Consider the following 17,252-nt stretch of genomic DNA (forward strand, 5'->3'; position numbering starts at 1 on the left):
AGCAAAAAGTCCAATCTTCTACTTTTCTTTCAGGTTACCAAAAATGTTTCTAGAAATGGATTCTAGAAAATAACTTCTTTCATTTTTCAACCTCAAATCTTCCTTTCAATTACACAAGAAAATATTCTTGGCAGGGATAATATTTGGTGAACTCATCAATTTCAATAAAAAAGTTCAGGGAATAATCATGGAGTTCTATCTTCATACACTAAGAACGCATTTCTCTCCATCTTGATTCAATCCCCATTTCCTGTATAAATGGGTATGTTTTACAGATCTCATTTCTCTCAGTAAGATATACTTGGATTATGTGGCTACTTGATTTAGTAATCATTGACTTCCTTATAGTCTAAGCACTTTATGTCTGAGAACAAAGATGTCTGGAAATCCATGTACCAGGATAAGAGTGGCAAAAGGCTTCCCAAGAATGAATAAGGGTTTTTATTTTACATCCTCTCTTTCCGAAGCCATGCTATAAAAATTTATTGTTTTAACAACTCAGCTGAATATATACTTCCACTAGTACTTCTTAATTTTATTTTCTTATTGGCAATATGGGCTTATAAAATAATCTATACAAACTATTTGTGAATATTCTATTTTTTGTGATGTCTTGCTTAGTATGTCAGAATTTATTCTTATTTTTCACTCTTCCCCTCCAGGCTGCAGGAAGGGAAAGACAGAGCCCATATTTTCCTGATGGGGCACAGTCACGATAGGTTCAATTGTCAATGATGTCTGGTACCAGAAATGTGAGGAGTCTTCTTTAGAGAGCTCATTAAAGTGGAGCTATTGAAGATATGTAGAAAGGAAAAAAATGTTAATAAGATTAAGTCAACTTAATTCTTTAATTTCACTTATTGAACTGTTGGTGTAAAGAAATTGGGGTCTGACTTGTTAAAGGTTAAGGTGAATAGCAACCAGTATTTCAAGATCTACTATTTCCATATCAATAGTAGAAGATAAGGAAGAACTAGGTACTAGGTAACCTAGACCATTAATCATTGAATTATAAAGGATTTCTTTTCTCTTAAATTTCCATTCAGCAATACTAATTTGTGTTTATAAATAAATGTGGCCGGTTTTCTTGTTTGATTCGATGAGCCATATCCTTGAAATTTGACAAAGGGAGAAATAATCCCAGATTTCTTCCAGGAAAGGCTTTAATAACAACAATGAGTTATTCAATTATTCCTCTGGTTTTGGACACAAATGGACCATTTTCCCTTTTAAGATATAACAAAAACATTTCAATTTTTATTAGTTAAATAGCACTGCAATGCATATCTTTGCTTATAAAAATCATACTTTGTATGAATTATTTTCTTGACAGTGGAAATTCAAGTCAAAGGTTAGGATATAGAAAAAAAAAACCCAAAGCAAAAAGAAGGTCAAGATAATAGTAGATGAGGAAAACAAGCAAGGAAACCCCAGAAAACAAGGTACTGTATTTTTTTAATTACATGAAAATAAGAGAAGAGGTAATTCTGTGAGACTGAAAAGAAGTTAGTAAAGCTGGCTAAAAAATTCTCCTTCTAAAATTAGGTAAATGAAATTCACATAAAAATAAGCAGTAAAAAAGTATGATAAGTTCCATGCTATAAGAAGAAAGGAAATAAGGAACAAAAGAATATTTGTAGAGACAATGCAAGCATGCTGGAAAGACATGTTTGGGAAGAGGAAAAGGAATATATATCTATATGTGCATGTATGTGTGTGTAACTTCTAGCTCTATCCATGAAAACGTCGAGAAACAATGATCAGCTCAGTATCAATAATCATCCACAGCATCCACATTGTGATCCTAAAGACCATTCCCACCTTTTTTTTTTTTTTTTAAGGGATTCTTGGAGAATTGACTGGGAACAGAAATGTATGAAATGAGACTAGAACATTTTGACACACCAGATACCAAGAAAGCTATAAAAGACTACTAGGTTCTTGTCAGAGGAACTCAAGAGCCAATTCAAAGAAGCTTTTACTGGCCATGGGTGGGGGAATTTGAGCTTCAATAAGGATCAAAGTTGCAATGGCTAAAACCTATCAAATATGTTTGACCCTATGAGTTCAAAATGACTATCTCTCTATCTCTAACATGAGAATACCAATCATTTATCCTGACTATTCTATATAACCTCTACCCCTGGGTAATCAAATAGCAGATGAAAGGAAATGTCTTTTTATAAAGTTATTATAGCTAATAAGTGAAAACAAAATGACAGACTTAATATATTACGATTGGCAAACTCTGATGAATTAAAGGATCTAGGCATTGAGCTTCAAAGGCTGCTAACATCAAAAAATGGAAAGACATAATGTGCCTCCTAATAAATGAACACACCTACTCTAACCTTGCCAAAGGGGTCAAAATGAATCTAATTGAGACTCTGGACCCACATGCCAATTTGCAGGAAATATAGAAGAGTATGTTGCACTGAAGCATGAGTATGCAATTAGCAAAAGCCAGACTATGGAAAACTTTAGGTCAAAATATTAGGTTCTTCAAATAAGAGAATTAGAAGAAAAGGAAAAAGGTGGGCTAAAAGGAAGTCAAAGTTATCAATTTTAAGAAATGAGAAAGCCAAACTCTAGTATCTAAGGATGCAAATGAAGGTAAAACAATACAGAAACAATGCAAGGACATGCATACTGTAAAAGCCAGGAGGGCAGTTAATTTGGGAGGGAAAGAGCTGTGGTTGGTACTGGGCATTCTGGGGGCCTTCTGGAGTGGCTGGGTAGTTTTTTTTCTTGATCTGTGAAGTAGGTACAGGCATCTTGAAAAAGATAATGTCAGAACAAAATTGGCTGATTTGCAAGCAAGAATGAAAATAATAGAGATAATCCATAGATACTATACCTATAGGATTGAAAAGAGAACTGCCTCTCAAACCCAAACAATTAAAGATAAAATCAAAGAATTCTTTGAATACAACCTAACTTTACATCTCAAGGAACTAGAAAAAGAAGAGCAGACTACCAGAGTTAGCAGAAGGGAGGAAATAATAAGGATTGGAGTGGGTATAAATCAAATGCAGACAAGAAAAACTATAGAAAAATTAATGAAAATGAATTGGTTTTTTGAAAAACAAAACAAAACAGACAAAGCCTTAGCTAGTCTAACTAAGAAAAAAAGAGAGAAATCTCAAGTAAAAAAATCAGAAGTGAACGTCACTGGTTAATTAAAATGCAGTGTTAAGATGAGGATCAAATAAAGAGTATGGTTGTCATGCAGATCATTAACCTTTCTGAATAGATTAAGGTTTCCCCAGTAAATTCTTTTAGTTGGATAAAATGGTTCGAGACACAGAGACTAAGTGGGTGGCTCTCCCACCAATGCCTGATAAACTACATTAAAGTGGTAAACTGATAAAAGGTAACTGCTTTTATTTTGGGTGTGGGACATGGAACAAGAAAGGTGATTAAAATAAAATAGGTGATACGCTGTCCGCATCTTTGAGAGAGTTTTGTTGTGCACAGAGCCACCAATGGGACTAAAAGACTGTGGCTGTCTAAAAGACGGCTTTTCAAGTATCAGCAGCATAGGCACCTGTATTTCTACCAGGAGGAAGCCGGCTGACAAAGCTACTCAGCCCTCAAGGAGGGCATATTCTTCATTGCTGTCTCAAGTGGTGGTCTGGGATAATAATGGAAAAGCAGAAGGACTTCTCAGAATGCTGAGCAGAATTTTTGGGTGCAGAGACCATGGCCTGGGAAGATGCTCCCAGACAATAGTGTACATCCTACCAGGACGTGAGTCCCCTAGCACATACACTCAGCAGGACTCTGAAATTGTTACTTGCTCTTTCAGGATAAAAGAGTGTTTGGGTGTATTATCCTTTCCCATTGTCTTTGGGAGTGTGGAGGACAGATACCTTGTCTCCAGTTCCTGAGTCTCCGGATCAAGATCTGATGCAGAGAATATTGTGTATTACTCCGAGATCCTGGACTAAGTAGTGGTTGAATGGAAATTCTGGATGTATTCCTTGGGGAGAGGTGGAGTGGGATCTGCACTGAGAAGGGAGAGGGAAATAAATATTTGGCTTTCAGTAGGGAAGGGGCTGAGAAGTCATTGTATTACCAATGATCAGTTCTAGTTTGTGTTTGGTAGGAGAAACTGCATTTCCTAACTCTATCAAGCTCGGGAGTGGTCATGAGATTTACATTAGGCAATGAAATGCGAGTGGAAGTGAGGCGTGTAATGTCTGAGAAGAAGATTTTGAAGTTAATTTCTGCTTTTCCATGTTCTTCCTGGCTGCCCCCTGCTACAGGTACTGAAAATCTTTGAGTAACTCTGTCATAATAGCTTCCTGACTGAAGACATAAGTGATGAAATTATTTGAAAAGTATTTTGGGGAAAAGATAACACTACTTTCCTCTGGACAGTGGTTTTTTTTGTTTTTTTTTGTTTTTTTTTTCCTTTTGGGTGCACTAGCAAAAAGGAGTCCTTTAATTTGATCCAAGACTTGAGATGATCTGTTGACCAAGTTGATCTGAACTTGGTTTGGTCACGTTGTCTTTGCAGCCAGCACTTTTCTTGGAGTAAAGGCTTTCAAAACCCAACCCTTGGCTGGCTGGGGACTCTCTGACTACTGTCCTGTATCTCTGGGATACTGTCACAAGTATCAGTCCTTCAGCAGCTACTTCCTCATGACAAACACCCCCAGGAAAAAAGAGGTACCAAATGTAGGCCTAAGTCTCTATTCTTTTCAATAATTTTGACTTAGCAATTCCTTACATATTGTTCTTTATTTATTAAAAGGAAGATGATTCTACAATGTATACACATTTCAATACAACATGTTGTACATGATAAATATGTATAATCTTATCAAGTAAAAAATTTTTAAAAATGTTTTTTAAAAAAGGAAGATGTCTTCAGATGGAGTATTGGAATGACTTAGCTGATCTCACATTACTGCTCACTGAAGTAAAATTTTATTCTCTATATTTTCAGGTTCTCTTGGAGGCATTCACTCTGTTTTTCAGCTACTGACTACATTTGATTTTCTTGATGACCTCATAGGCTTCATTATTTACTGTGACAAGACTTTTCTAATCTGTCATGTTTTCTTTTTTCCTCTGGCTGTCTGAAAACTCAAATTTGAGGCTTAGTCACATTGATCCAATTGAGACTTGGTTGATTTTATACTTAATTTTATTGTTCTATATTCTTCCAAGTATCTTGTAATAAGTAGACTTTAAATACAAAGGGGAAAAGACAAGGCAGAAGTAATTCACAGAAAAACACGGAACACAAATAAAAGAAATGGAAATGATTGATCTTATTTTGGGGGAACAGGATTCTAAGTCATACAAATGTAATGAACATGCAAAATATAACTCTGAAATTTCAAGAGGTCACTGAGAATATTCTACACACTACTCAATATAATGTTTATCTTAGTAAGTTCCTAACTATATCCATTTCCTCTTAATTTTTTTGAAAGAAAATAGGAAGTTTCTGATAACACTTTATTAATCTATGTATTATCTAAAAGAAATGACTCACTAGCTATTATCATGCAAAAATAGTCTAAGTTTTAGCCTAGATTGCCTACTACTTCTGTAGTCCCTTGTTCCATTTGTCTCTGAAGTCAATGGTTCAATGTCAGCTCCATGTTAGTTCCTCCATCTGTTCCAATGACTTTGTAAGCATTTAATTGCCTATATTAAATTCTTAATTCACCCAGAGTGATATCTCTTTCCTGAGTCAAACAATTACTGATATAATCTTTGTTTCATATGCAATTTATTTTTATGTTTATTTGAAAGCCACGATGGAAATCTATTTTATTTTTGCCTGCCAAGACCAGTATTCTCTTCTTTATGAACCCCCTTCCTATTCTATCCATGTGGTTTGAATGAGTGTTGCCATATTATTACTAATATATACTCTATACCCATGGCCACTTTGAATTTGCCCAGGAATGGTCAACTGACCTAAACTGAATCAAGCAAAGCATTTTCCTGGAATTTCTAACCTTGAATCTAAAGAACAAGTCTCAAGCCTTCTCTATTGGTAAAGCTGTGAGATGCAAGACCTAGAAGCTTCCAGAAGCTATTTTTCCCAACTTTGTGGAGCAAGCTGCTCTGACAGAATACAGCGGACACGCTGAGAGATATGGAGATAATAGGCACACAACCTCTTTTCATTTAAACCTTGATAATCAATAAAATTTTTGCTCTTCTTGAACTTAATATAGGCAATAATTAGAGTTGTGCTTCTATCACTTACAAGCAAAAAAAAAAAAGTCTTGACTAAAAAATTCAGGCCATGTGAAGCTGCTAGTGGCAATGGTTACTCTGCAGTTGGCCAACATATGAATGCTAGAACTTTAGGTAGACGGGTTTATTAAGTTATAGCAATTACTGAAAGTAGTTAGTAGACACATTAGAGCTGATAGTTTCCATATTGGTCAGACAAAATAGATGCATATTTCTTACTGCTTCTTCCATTTAATCTTTGTTGACAAACACAACTAAAGGTTGGTGAAGTTTGGATGGTTAAATTTAGATGGTTAATACCTATGGCATGGTAAATTATGTCTTACATGACCCTATCTGTCCCAATATCACATGGTAGTGATGGATGTAATACAAAAACTAGAAACTAAAATTACATAGCTAAGATGAAAAAGCAAGGTTGATCTTTTCAGGGACTGGAAGTAGAAAAGAAACTACCAGCAGAGGTGAAGGCTGAAGTCACAGTGAGGCTCAGGTTGGGCAGAGGCAGCTGGGAGTTTGGTTCTTAAGGAGAGACAGGGCCTGACAGCCAGGAGCCAGGATGGGACTCCTAATGTTGTCAAAAGACTCTGCAGCACACTGTGCTGCTATCACCTGAGACTTAGGCAGTTGTAAGCCTAAGAAAGGGAAAATATAAAGACAAATCCTCATGGCGAGGTATTGCCTTGGGGCTTTAATGTACATTATCTTGAGGATCACTACATGTTGTGAGCACTAGCAATGCCATCAGTTCCATTTTAGACTGTGGTCTTGGAGGATGCTAGAGGGAGGGAACCACTAGACAGGGTGGGAGGAAATGGGGAAAACAGAGAAGGAAGAAAGAAACATAAACAAACAATGTCATGCTCAATTCTTTAAAGCCAAAATTCCAACACATATATAAGTTGCATACTAAGAAAGACTACTACCAAAATCATCAATCAGAATATGAATTCACTCCCTATTAAATTTACATGATGGAACAATGTGACAAAGACTTTAGAGAAACAATAACATAACTTGAACACAATAATCATGACCTCAAAGCATAAAGCAAGAAGGCATTGATATTTATGATTTAGAATTTTTAATGAAAGAGAATGGAGATAATGGCTAAGAATAAACATCTGAAAAGATAATAACTGAGAATTTTGAAATTGCAGAAGAGTGCACACAGAAGAGGATACAGGCTCGATAAAGATAAATTCATCCATAGGCACACCATAGTGAAACTATGCAGATCACTAAATAAAAAGTGAAAAATCTTAAGAGTAACCAGAGAGTAAAAACAGATTTCCTGCAAAGGAAAGAGACAGAGTGTGAGGAGAATTCTCATCAGTGAGAACACAGGCTAAATAAACAATGGAATAATAGTCAAAATAAGATAAAAAGTATCAACCTAAAGTTTTATAGCTAGTCAAACTAACATTCAAGAGTGAGACAAAGAAAATACCAAGAGGATTATCCAACCATTGTCATTCACTGAAAGAATTATTAGAGAGTACCAGAGGAAGAGATGTGAGAAACAGAAAACAAAGCTAAACACAGAAATCGATCAAGTATGCCAGCAAGTAACTACTGACCATTCAAATAACCACAAATTTTTGTTTAGCTGAAAATTCTTTTAAAAAGTCACAATATTGGGGAGAGGAGGGCATTTTCCAATGAGTCATGAAACTGTTGAGATCCTTGCTGTAATAAGAAGGTGGAGAGAAATAGCAAATGACTATGAAATCTGTTAGAAAAACTTCAAATTAAAGATTATACTGGGTATCTATCTTCTGTTTGCCTCTCTAGATCCAATTTTTCCCTTCTGACTTCTGGGTGGTGTGCCATCAAAAGACCAGAGGGAGGTAGAAGGGTGAGGTCAGGGTATGCAGCTCTCTGTCTCCAGTTTTGTTCAGATTCCAGCACCCTTTCTGCCTCTACAGCTCCAGGCAGGTCTGGAGGCTGGTCATAATTCTGCTATACCTCTTCTGGATTCCAGCACTATACTCCATGGTTTATCCACATGCTGTTACCCACATAAATACCTTTATTAAAATCTCCTCAAATAGCTAAGTTAAAATCTGATATCCTGAATGATACAAGTGGTACAAGTATATATTATATATATAATATAATATAAATATATAATGTATTATATATTATATGTGATACAAGCATATATTATAAATTATAATAAAAATATAATGATAATTACATTTAATTATAATAAAAATGTAACTACAAAATGATAAAATTTTAATCTATGGCTTTTAAGCCAGTAGCAAAAACAGAAAAGAGATTCAACATAGTACTGGAAGACCTAGCTAGAGCAATTAGGCAAGAAAAAGAAATAAACGTCATCCAAATAGGAAAGGGAGAAGTTCAGCTGTCCCTGTTTACAGACTACATGATCTTATATATAGAAAATCCTTCTGTGTAGAAATTGATTCACACAACAATGTGTTGGAATCCCAAAAACAATGCTGTGAGGAAGCAGCCAGTAAAAGAGTGTATACCGAGTTAGTCCATGTATACTGACTTGAGAAAAAGGCAAGACTAATAAAATGGTGGAAGTCAGAACAGTGGTTATCTTTGACAGTGGGTAGTGATTAAAGGGGGGAAAGGAGGGGATTTTTGAATGAAGTTAATGTTCTGTTTCTTGACTGAGGTGCCGGTTGGGAAAATTCATTGCAATTTGATTATAATTTGTGACTTTTTCTGAATGTTTGTTATATTTTAATAAGAAGTTTACTAAAAAAATTTAACCATATACCAAGCCCTAATGGAAGTCTCTCAAACCACAATATTCTCTGAGTATAAAACCTTTAAATGGTAATAATAATAATAGTAACAATAATAAAATACAGTCATCAGACAGCAAGATAATAAAAAGTATAGATATAATAGAAAGAAAATTAAAAGAGCTTATAAATTATTATGAAGAATAGCTTAAAATAAAAATACACTTCTTCATTTTTGTCCCCCAAAATTAGATACAATGTTCAAGAGTGCAAAGGGTTAATGAAGAATTTTGCTAACAACTTGCTAATTAACTTTCATTTTCTATAATTCCATTATGGATGGAGCTTGTGGAGAAGAGGTAAGAGAAATAATTTGTTGGCCTTGGAAAAACTATTTAAAGACCAAACCTCATAGGATTTTGCTCAGCCCCATTTTGTGGAAGTGGTCCAAACCTGTACCACATCCTCTATCCCCAAAGCCAGGAGTTTTAAGGAGACATTTGCAAAAGCCCTTTCTGCAGGCAGCACCATGTCTCTTAGTGTTTTTTTTTTTTAAGATGACAAAAACAAATGGTCAACTTAGGAAAAATTAAGTTCAAATAGCTGTGTTTATGTGTGTGCTCACACAAGTTACATATTAGAGGGAGAGGGAGACAGAGAGAATTAATAAAGGTGGTCTGAATTTTAAAACTTCTATTGGTTGGTGTTACGGACTGAATGTCTGTGTCTTCCTCCAATTCATTTGTTGAAGCCCTAATTCCCAATGTCATGGCATTTGGAGGTGGAGCCTTTGGGAAGTAAGTAGGATTAGATGAGGTTATGAGGATGGGGTCCTCATGAGGAGATTACTGCCCTTATAAGAAGAAATACCAGAGAGCTCCCCTCCAAGCCAGGAAGAGAACCCTCACCAGCAACAAAATTGGCTGGAACTTTGATCTTGGACTTCCCAGTCTCCAGAACTGTGAGAAAATAAATTTCTGTTGTTTAAGCCACTTGGTCTAAGATATTTTGCCATGGTAGCCCAAGCAGACTAATACAGTTGGTTTCATGCAGACAAAACTGAAATCTAGAGACTCAGAAACAGATTTTCTAACACTCCCAGAGGCTTGCCAAATTCTAATCAATTGGCCAGCTAAATGTTGGAGATAAAATCGTCAGGCATGTGTGATACAGATTTGCAAAATTTTAAAAAATAAATAGAACTATTGATCCCCAAATACATTAGTTACAGATCAGGGTTATACTCAGCTTTGTGTTAAATGCCATTCAATACTGACTTTTGTTATGATTAACATAAATATTCTTCATGTACAGAAGATGATATACAATAGGTTGGAGAGATGTGATACTTGAGAATATACTCTCAAAGAATTTAATTTTTTTCATTTATTAGCAGTGAGTTTTTAAGGAATGACAAATAACTTATTAAGGATATAATGAGGCATGTTATCTGAACACTATGGTTTGTCTTCAAGACCTATCCTTGCAAATTAATTGGAAATAGCTACTTTATTTAAGTAGCTGCTTTGTTGACACCTGAACATCATAATGTGCAGAGAAACCATTTGAAAGCCAAATATTTATTTACTTTCAAAGTAGTAGAGCACCCAGAAATGGAAAGGCAACAATTACAGAGAAAGCCACAGAGGAAGGAACAATAAAATCTGCATCCAAATTCTTTCCTAGTCTTGAATGACTTCAGAATTACTCAAACACAGTATAAGACTGCAAGAAACCAGACAGAATGCATCAACTGGAAGGCTAAATAGCTTAGCATAGATTTCAGTATCTGCTTGGTGCTATGGAAGCAGAGATTGCAGTTCAAGCTCCACAAATTATGAGAGTTGAAAAATAACTCAGGCTCTTAGTTGCGACCTCAGAAGGACCATAGCCTTGATAGGATTAAAATGATCTGGCGATATTCTACCTGCTTGCCAGAATAAAAATAAGGTCCTTTTTTTGTATGAATATAACAACAATTAAAATTTCTTCAAGTTTCCATATACAATATAGCATCCAATCAAAATGGAAAAACAAGCACCAGATATATTCTCCAGCAAACTGGTATTAACTGAGTAGCACCTAAGTGGACACATAGGTACTACAGTAATAGGGTATTGGGCAGGTGGGAGGGGGGAGGGGGGCGGGTATATACATACATAATGAGTGAGATGTGCACCATCTAGGGGATGGTCATGATGGAGACTCAGACTTTTGGGGAGAGGGGGGGAAATGGGCATTTATTGAAACCTTAAAATCTGTATCCCCATAATATGCCGAAATAAAAAAAAAATACAAAGCATGATATAAAATAGGAACAATTGACTAGAAACCAAGAAAAATAACAGACTTTAGAAATAGACCCATGGGTGATGCACTTAATGGAGTTTTCATACAGGAACTTTAAAATAACTGATTAATATATTCAATGGAGCGGAGGATAAAAAAATTTCAACAAAGACCTGAAGCCTATAAAAAAAGAGTAAAACTGAAGTTCTCTTACTGAAACATAAAATAACTATTTAAAATGTCCACAGATGGGATTAATAACAGTATAGAAATAATAGAAAGAGATTTTGATCTGGAAGACAGTCAGTAGAAAGTTTCTATGCTGACTCACAGAGAGAAAAAAGGATATAAAATACAGAAAAGAGTTTTAAAAACATATGGCAAATTGTGAAAAGGAGTAGTGAACATGTAATCAGATTTCTAGAAGAGGAAAAATGGATGGGATAGAAGCACTATAAAAAAGAAAACTGAAGAGAATTTTTCAATAGTGTAAAAGTCATCAACTTACAGGTTCAAAAAGCCCAAGTCTGGCCGCATGGGATTGTGATCAAGGGCATAACTTTGAAATCAAAAAGCCCAAGTCAAATAAATGCAAAGAAAATAATCGTTGTCATATATTAAAACTTCAGAATATAAAACATAATGATAAAAATGCAAAAGCAGTCACAAAAAATAAGGCATATCACCTTTAGGGGAACAGCAGTAAGAATAGTGCTGACTTGTCAAAAAAGAAAAAAAAAATCCTAGGTAAATTAAGACAATATTAGCAACATATTTAAAGTGTTGAAAAATAAAACCTCGACCTAGAGTTCTATACCTAGCCAAAAATATTTTTCAAAAATGAATGTGAAATAAAGACATTTTCTAGACAAAGAAAATCTGGGAGAACAGTGCAGAAAAGAACAAACAGCACTCCCCAAAATAAATGTATTATAAATAAATATTGATTATGATTATAATGTATAGTTTAAAACATATATAAAATTAAACTATATGTCAATGTAAGTACAAAAGATAAGGAGGTAAATGGATTTAAACTGTTATAAATTTCTTACAATATAAGGAAAGTGGTGAATCACTTGAAATTAGAATTAAATGTCTAAAAGAATTTTAAATAATTTTTAACAGTATCTGAGCTTATAATGTTGGCCAGCAATAAAGAAGCTTAGAATTTTACACACGCACACACACCAAAACTGTTTTTTGATGAAGAGATGGCAAAAAATTTATTATTTCAGTTATGTAAATTTTGTTACAAAATTATAAGGAAAATACTTAAGATATTTCACAAAAAACTTAAAGCTCACAATTAAGCTACCAAAAAATTGCCTGAAAAATAAAAGATGTTTCTATTAATAACAATAGCAATGATCAATTGATTCAAAATTTGAAAAATTTCAAGTGTTTTAAAGCTTCATATGATTTGTATATTTTATTTATCTATTTATTTACTTTTTATTTATTTATTTATTTATTTATTGATATGGGATCTTGCTCTGTTACCAGGGATAGAATGCAGTGGCATGATCATAGCTCACTGCAACCTTGAACTCTTGTGCTCAAGAGATTCTCTTATGTCAGCATCTCAAGTAGGTGGGACTGCAGGCATACGTCACCATGCCAGGCTAATTTTTATAAATTTTTCTAGAGATGGGGTATTGCTATGTTGCACAGGCTGGTCTAAAACTCCTGTCCTCAAGAGATCCTTCCACCTGGGCCTCCTTAAGTGCTGGGATTACAGCTGTAAGCCACCATGACTGGCAAGTTGTATAATATAAAACACTGATGAAATTTCTTGTCACAAAAGATTCAAATTTTTAAAAGAATTATCAGTTTGCATTCTAAAAATTCAAACTTATATCATTAATATTTTGGAATGTTTTATATTTTTCAAAGAAGGATTTCAGGTAGATATGAAAAATTAGTTCTATTACAATAGACAATATTCCAGCTATGTTAGGTCAAACATAAAAATTTACTGACACTTTGAAACAGTAGCCTGAGTTTCTATAATTGCTTCATTCTACTGCATGATACATATTTGAAAATATCTGTGCTTCAGTTTTGAAGCAGACTATGAAAAGTGTCATGGAGATGATTACTAAAATCATTTAGTACATATGTGAAAATGTTATGACTCATCTATTTCCAGTTTGTATAACAGTTAAAAGAAACAGAAGACATTTAATTTAGTGATATTGTATACTTCTAAATGCTCATTGGTTGAATCATGGAAAAATTTTACACAGATTTACTGCACTTTTAAGTCCAATTCAATATTTTTTTTAAAACAAAAGGAATGCTCTTAGAATCATCCAAAAATGTACATAATACTCTTTTGAATAAAATAATGATACTGTATTAACAAAAGATTTAGTGAATGTAGTTAACTTGGAAAGGCATAATTTTGAAACTGATATGATTTTGCTTCAAAATCATATGAATTCTTATAGAAGAAAACTGTAACCAGTTTTGTCAATGTGGATGAGAATATTAAAGGAAAATGATTCCTTGATAGTCAATTCAGTTACTGGAAAAATTTAAAGTATATTTTGAATATCTTTGGTATATGAAGATATTATTTCACCTGTAAATTTTATGCAATCAATATAAATTAAATAATTTAGATAAAATTTAGCATTTTCAAATATAACATGTATAAAATACAAGTCATTGTGAGAACTTAGTACAAAATATAAAATTTATCATTAATAACAATATTTATCAAATATTGAAATGATAATATTATAGATATATTGGCTCAAATAAAATATATTATTAAAATAAATTTCACATTTTTATTTTACCTCTTAAAATAAAGGTGAAATTATTTTAAAGATTTATAAAACTAAGATTTTAAAATTACATATGTAGTTTACATCATATTTTTATTTGATGTATAGGTGCTTTTTATGACAGTATTAAAAGATTAAAATCTAATTGACATTCAGAGATCACTTCATTCAACTATTTCAGAATACACTATTTTTTCAAGTGTTCATAAAACATTTACCACAATAGAACATATTCTGGGCCAAAAAGTCACTCTCAACATATTTCAAAGGATTCAGTTATATTATACAAAGGTTTTTCACTGACCACAGTAGGATTAAACTAAAAATCAGCACCAGGATATGAATGGAAAATCTTCATATACTTGACAATTAACTAATGAACAATGAGCCAAAGAGGAAATCACAGGATAAATTAGAAAATATTTTTAACTGAATAAAACAAGTGACAACAAAACCTATAGGATGTAGCCAAAGCAATCCTTAAAGAGGAATTTATGGCCATAAATGCATATATTAGAAAAGTCAAAAGGTTGAAAATTAGTAATCTAAGCTTCTTTCTCAGGAAGCTAGCAAAAGAACATTAAATCAAATCCTAAAGAAAGTAAATGGAGATAAGGGAAGAAATCAATGAAAATAAAAAACAGACCAACAATAGAAACAGCTAACAAAATCAAAACTTAGTTTTTAAAAAAAGAGATTAATAAAATTAACGAATCTCTAGTAAAAAAGAGTGTTTTTTTAAAAGATAAAACTTGAGTGACATTATTAGAAATAAAAAGGAGGCATCATTACAGATCCTACAGACAATAAAACCTTAAGAGAATGTTTTAAAAACTTTATGCCAATTCATTTAAATAACATGGAAAATCCCTTGAAAAACAAACTTAACAAAACTGAAATGGAAAATAGAAAGAAATGGAAAATCTGAAATATTCTATATCTGATAAAGTCATTGAATCTGTAATTGAAGTCTTTCCACAAAGGAAATTACTGGTTCATATGGCTTTGTTGGTGAATTTTTTCCAAGAATTTAAAAAAGAAGTATCAATCTTACACAAATGCTTCCAGAGAGGAAAGAAGAGAGCTCACTTTCTAATCTATATTATGAAGCCAGTATAACCTAATACAATAAAATTAAAGTTTGAAATATAGCACTTCATTAAAAATTAAGAACTCTAGTGATTAAAATATAATTTTAGGAAAGTGAAAAGACAAGTTGCAGGCTGAGAGAAGTATTTGCAATATATATACACAACAAAAATTGTATACCCATAACATTAAGGACTCCCACACATCAATGGGAAAAAGCAGACAACTTAATGAAAAAGATAGTCAAATGATTGGAAAAGACATCTTACAAAAGAAAATATCCAAATGGCTAATAAGCATATCAAAAAGTGATAAACATGATCACTCATCAGAGAGATACAAAATAAAACCACAATGAGGTACAGTATAACAGAATGACTAAAACAAAAATGGAGAAAATGCAAGTGTTGGTGACAGTGTAGAGAAATTGTAACTTTCTTATGCTGCTGGTAGGAGTGTAAATTTTCACAGTCATTTTTAAACACTGGTGATTTTTATTAAAGCTGAATATATGGCTAACCTATAAACTAGGTATCTACTCAAAGAAAATGAGTTATTATGTCCACCCAGACATGAATAATCCTGATATGAAAACTACCCTGAAGCTTATTAATAATAGAGTAGGCAAACAAATTATAGTATATTCAACGACAGAATAGATTGTAGTAAAAAAAATGACCCAGTGCTACATGTAACAATATGGATGGTTCTCATGGCTATAATGTTGAGCAAAAGATGCCATACACGAAGATGACATTTATGATTTCATTTGCATGAATCTCAAGCAAATGTAATCCATGGTTAAAGGAAATCAGAAGAATAGTTTCCTGTGGGAGTAAATTTACTAGAAAGGTATACAAAGAAGTCTATGGGGTACTGCAGATGTCCTGTTATTATGTGTATAGTGGATGGCCAAATATAAACACATGTAAAAAAGTCATTGTGTACATTTAAGATCATACACTTTTCTGTGTGCATGTTATACCCTAAATTTTTAAAAAGGTAAGAATAGTAATCACACCCAATTTTGAAGATTAAAAGGGTGAAAATGCGAACCAAACATTTTTGTTCTCCAACCCTGAGAATACATAGAAATTCTACTGTGGCTTTTCCAATTTTAGTATTGGTTCCCCTGTACAGTGTTTCCTAAATCCATGTAGCTCTTACAATTAAATGATCCTTTTTAGCTCCGCTCTTATTCTCCAGAGCCCCTTCCAATTGTGGATTCCTTCGGCCACAGAAGAAATCTTCCACCACGTCCTGCCCACTCCATTTCTTCATCTCCTTCATTCTGCAGCTTTTTTGCAATGTTACTCAAAAGTTTTAAGCCAGCTTGCATCCTCCATCTGCTTCCCAGACTCAGAAAACTTATGGCTCAAAGAGTCACAGCAGGATAGCATAAAGGGAGTAAGAGCTGCAGAGTGAGAGCACCTGCATGAGATTCTGGCCTTGCCACTTACTGGCTGAGATTCTGTGGGTAAATCCTCCGACCTCTTTGACATTCAGTCTCTGCAGTTGTAAAGTAGCCTTCCATTTTGTAGTTACTGTGAAGTATCAACTTATACTCAGCAGAGTGCCTGACATGTAGTGAATACTCAATAAATATTAGCTATTGTTACCTCACAATGTGATGTAGCCTCTATGACCTGGGAGATTAAAGCTGACAACATGCACTATGTGGATCCAAGGCTTGGAGTTTAGGGGGCTTGTGTGTCGAAGCTCAGAGACTGTCATGGATTCCATGTGGCACAGACCACCACCCTTCAGATTAAAAATTAGCTCACAACCACAGCCCATCCTTAACAATGACTAAAGGGTACTAGAGGGTACTAGAACTTCCTAGAGGGTACCATGAAAATGATCCACAGCAAAGTCATCTTGGGGCTACCTCTGCTATTTCTTTTGAAGCCATCTCTAAATGATGAAAAGACAGACATCAGGAACCAAGACTATCCTGTGTTACCTTGCAAAAGGAGACATCTTGTTCCCTAATTTTGTGTTATAATGGGTAACATGTGTCCCAAATCAATACCACAAAAAGTGTACTTCCTGACTGAGTACCACATCAGCATCGCTTGTTGCTTTCCTTATCCCTGCCCATGTTGCTACAGATAGTCTCTTCAATAAA

The 17,252-nt window shown here is 33.9% G+C and overlaps 1 long non-coding RNA gene across 1 annotated transcript; it reads right to left on the minus strand.

The window, feature by feature from the left end:
* Positions 1 to 611: 611 nt before the first annotated feature.
* On the minus strand, positions 612 to 16,688 carry LOC105864282 (uncharacterized). Its single transcript, XR_001150940.3, has 3 exons — positions 16,585 to 16,688; positions 3,873 to 4,010; positions 612 to 789 (listed from the first exon to the last, which is right to left on the minus strand). It is a non-coding gene; the product is annotated as an uncharacterized LOC105864282 (long non-coding RNA).
* Between the last annotated feature and the right edge of the window lie 564 nt (positions 16,689 to 17,252).

Source organism: Microcebus murinus, chromosome 13, assembly GCF_040939455.1.
Source record: "Microcebus murinus isolate Inina chromosome 13, M.murinus_Inina_mat1.0, whole genome shotgun sequence".
NCBI classification, from domain to species: Eukaryota; Metazoa; Chordata; class Mammalia; order Primates; family Cheirogaleidae; genus Microcebus; species Microcebus murinus.